Genomic DNA, 5,000 nt, shown 5'->3' on the forward strand with positions numbered 1-5,000 from the left:
GCCACTTGCACGTTAATTTCATGAGCAGGCTGTTCCGTTGATCGGATCAACTGGAACCCTCGACGTCGTAAGCGACGGAGTGCCAACAACAACAACAACATATATTCATATTACTCTGCAGTGTTTTATGTATACGTAGAACCATAATCTTTCCAAGCATACTAATGTGCCTAGAAAATTTATAGTTTTATCTTTTAAATGATGTGGTTATGGTGATGATGACGCTATTACTTCTGCGATTATTATAATCGGCAGGAAGAATAAACATAGCTTTAAAAGCACCACCGGATTTAAAATTGTTTTTACTGCAAACTTCAAGTTACTTTCATGGTTTATTTCACGTGTTGCATGTGTTGACTTTTGCCGATATTTTGCTGTACTCTTTCTTTTTCTTGCGTCTATGTGAAATTCTATATAGGATATTAGCTAATGTTTTTGTATCTAGCTTCTTTCTTTTCTTTGTGTGTGTGTCTTGCACTGCAATATGTTTAAAGTTTCCTTGAAAATGAATAATTAACTAATGAGAAAATGTTGCACTTGTGCATATTATGTAAAAGAATGAATCGTCAAAGTTACAAATTGCACGTTTTCTTTGAAATACGCATGCTACTTGGATGTCTGCAGCACGTCCTGTGTCTGGGTGGTTTGTGGTTTCATGTTGATGAGAAAGCTTTTGATCCTGGCTCTTTGTAATATATTCTTATATATAACTCAAGAATATTACATGCTGTGTTGCTTCGTGAATATTTTAAAGGCGTATGCATCCATACTAAGACTAGAATGCATTTGGTTCTTACAGTATATTTGGGCGATTTTATGGTGTTGTATCTTAAAATATCTGTGAAATGAATTTGGTGTTGTAGTGTTTTAAAATAAGGTTTAATTATGTGTACGCGTATCCTTTTGTTTATTTCTTATTTCCTTACTGCAAGTCACATTTGTGGACGAACATTTAAAGTACGTTTCAGAAGGAATTTCGCTCTTTCTAGTCTATTCTGGAACAGTTCCCATCGTGCATGTGACATGAAAATATTTGTTTAGAGGGACTAGGTATGGATAATGACATTGCTTCTATTTGTATATTTGTATATTAGAGAAATAGTGCCCAATGTGGGAGATAACGAAGACTTTATTGTATTCTATAGAATGTTGAACAAGTGAGTAGAGTCTGTCTCGTTGTGTGATACATATAGAAGTAGGGAGTACATCAAATTCATACAAAACTTTCGCATTCTGCTCTGTCGATATCTAGCTGCAAACCCAATAATATTGGCATATGTTTAATAAACCGCTTGACTCTATGCATACATACACGCATATTCCTTAAGATTCCTTAATAGATAATTAAATACAATGAACCAAGTAATTCAAAATACTAAGGTAAACTGAATTTTCTATCACACATTTCCACCTACAATCCTCCAAACGGTGGGGCTTACAACATCACATTCCAAAATATACCGACTCTGGAAAAGGACCTCAGGATGAACCAAATTCACTAAACACGTATCATCGTAAAGAGCAAAATACAACCCAAATCAATGAAAAATTACTAACAAAGGCCAAAATAGACGCAATTACAGCAGAACAAATTGAAATAATGTGAAAATTTCAAGTGTAATATATCTTTTAATTTGACAGTAGAAACATCGATCCATTTTAAGCAAGGACAACTTTTCACAAAAAAAAACCTTCACCTGTGCGTCTGAAAGCCTAATCTAAGCAGTTATATGCTAAAGATGTTAAGAGCATAATATAGAACAAACCAAAGGGTCCCTAAGATTATGCATGACTGCATAAATCATGAATTATAATACGGGAATGCAGAGAAATAGAACATACAGGACATATGTGGAGATAAGAAACAACCAGCTTATATGGTTTTCTCCTAAATCAGTTTAGCTATTACACAGCACAACAACGTATCAACAAAGAAACGACTTTCAAAATCAAATACTGACTGCCTTTAAATATCTATGGAATAGTATGGGAGACAACTATCGACTGCAAAAGCCACTACTAAAAGCAAATCTTCCTATTGCTGTCACTGCTGCAACTACTATTGCAGGGTCAAACACAAAGACAGACAGACAGACAGACAGACACACACACACACACACACACACACACACACACACACACACGCACACACACGCACACACAAACACACACACACACACACACACACACACACACAAACACACACACACACAAACTCACGCATCTACATACATATACGACGAGCTTCTTTCAATTTCCGTCTACCAAATCCACTCACAAGGCTTTGGTCGGCCCGAGGCTATAGAAGAAAGCTCATGCTCAAGGTGCCATGCAATGGGACTAACCCGGAACCATATGCTTGGGAAGCAAGCTCTTTACCATACTGCCACTGTTTGTATGTATGTGCGTGTAATCATATATATATATATATATGTGTGTGTCTGTGTGTGTGTGTATGTGTGTACGTGTGCGCACACACACACTCACATACACACACGCACTCTCACATAAACGCAACCAATATATTCAGTTTATATTTCTTACAATATAGCCAAATATTTTTTATATCATTACGGAATATCTAGTCATATTGTAAGATCGATTATGTATATATATATATATATATATATATATATATATATATATATATATATATATATATCCAATACGTTTCACCTTGTGGTTTTAAACATACGATCAAATCCCAACTGCATCATTTATATTTTCAATTATGTTTGGTTAGTTGATCATACTGGCGTTACATCCATTGTCGTTTTTATGTTTTAAATAGCCTTAATTTCATTTGTTGCCTTATACTAATTACCGAGATAATCTCAGGTGATCGTAGTTTTTCATCACATGTATATAATACAATATACAATATAGGCCAAACTAGACACAATTATAACATTACACGAAACTTCACTTAATAAATTTCAATAGGTATGGCGACGATTTTGGATCAAATTGTTTTCTTGTTTTGATAAATTTTCAATGAATACACCTGGTATAATTTATTTTTAAAAAATGTACCCAGCAAAGTTACTTTTTTACTTCTGTATGTCAATATGTGCGCGCGTGTGTGAGTGTATATCAATGTGTGAGTTCTAACCACAATAAGTTCAATTAATAGTGGGTTGTTTCCGCTCCGGTCTTATTCAAATGATATCTACATCCGCCGCTCAAAAGAATTCTTTATGCATTATATTAAGCTAGAGCTCTCTTTTTCTTTTCTTTTTTTTTTCTTTTTCTTTTTCTGCCTGACAAGCCTTCAGAGAAATTATCCTTAATATATTCGTCAATCCAGCAAACCTGAAAATCTGCAACTTCCACTGGGTTGAGGAGAATTAAATTTGCATAAAAGAATTTAAATGTAGATTATATGTTATACGAATTCCTTCATAACAAAAGATCCCTACATATAAATGATTACACGTCTTCAATATTATTGAGCATAAATAAATAAATAAATTATAAAATTATTTGGCTTGATGTTCTTAACATAGCCTAACTATATTTTATTCGTTTAAATATATATGAAATGTTTAATCAATTCGATATTCGAAATTTTATATTCATTTTTATATTTTTTATTTTTAAAATAACTTGAAGACTAAAATTTAGAATTTAACGTTACAAGTGTATGGTTTAGGATCGGTACACGCAGTACACACATATGTTATAATGTACAATAAAATTATTTTTTTGTGTAGTATCACCACCAAATTAGGAGAGAAAAAAACGGAGCCTTACGAACTAATTTTTCGTTTAATTTAGTGTGCATGTTGTTTATTGTCTTGGAGAACAAAATTCGGTCTCGATAGAGCGAATTCGCAATTCTTTTCATGAATGGCGCTGAAATTGCCTTGATCCTCAGTCAAGAACTGGTGAAAAATTATGGTGGCTCTATTATATTCTGTTTTGTATGTTGTCTGAGTATAATTTTTCTTCCATTAGGTGGTAACAAAATAGCTGTGTGTTTATAGGATCAGTCATGACTGTAGCTTTGAAGCTTAATTTGCAACTATGTAGTTTTAGGTTCAGTCCCACTGCGCGTCAAGTGTCTTCTTCTATAAACTCTCTCACCAACCACTTTTCATTTCGCTCCAGTGTATTCTCTTCTTCCTCCTCTTCTTTGTTCGTTCTAACCAATCCTGCATTGCCTTTACGTCTTCTGATGACTCTAATATAATGCATTGTTATGTCATATCTCGACATTAAATAGAAATAACTAGAATTACAAGACTACCTTTGAAACAAATGATCTGTTTGTGGAAAGTTTGAATGTTACAGCAAGTAAACATTTAAGTTGCCTAATTTATGACAATCTAATTGTAAACTCAGTCATGGAATTGATACTATGGTAACCTGGTACGAGATAGATATGCAATAACGTTTCATAGATTTAATAAAGTATGTTGAAAAGCTTCAATCAACTGAGATTATCCAAATAATTAGTCTATTCCCATTCTTTTAGAGGTATCTAATCTAAAAGAAATTAAATAAAAATAGGAAAGAGACGTAACTCCAATAACACCAATTAAGCAAAAGCCTTGGGCAATACAAACAGTACGGACTGGAGTGGATCTTGTTTTTAAAGCCAACTGGTAAAACCCACAGACATGTATCGGTCTTAGTATGTATCTCCTCAGTGTAAAATAATATACGCTGCTGGCAAGGTTAAGACTGATGAATATATGCGTGTGTGTGTGTGTGTGTGTGTGTGTGTGTGTGTGTGTGTGTGTGTGTGTGTGCGTGTGTGTGTGCGTGTGTGTGTGTAGGGTATAGAGGACACCACTGATCAACCATTGATCAGTTGAGATAATCCAATCACACATCCAAGGATGTTTTGAAAAGCATTAAGAAGTAAGAGAATTAAATTCAAGAGAATCAGACGATCGAAATTTTTTAACAGTGTACACAATACAGAATCTGGTGAAAACAATGGACGTTTACGTCGAGGTTTTTCATCTCTTTACATTATATATATGTTGAGACTC

The sequence above is a fragment of the Octopus bimaculoides genome, chromosome 2 (genome assembly GCF_046866305.1).
Source record: "Octopus bimaculoides isolate indiv1 chromosome 2, ASM4686630v1, whole genome shotgun sequence".
Taxonomy (NCBI): domain Eukaryota; kingdom Metazoa; phylum Mollusca; class Cephalopoda; order Octopoda; family Octopodidae; genus Octopus; species Octopus bimaculoides.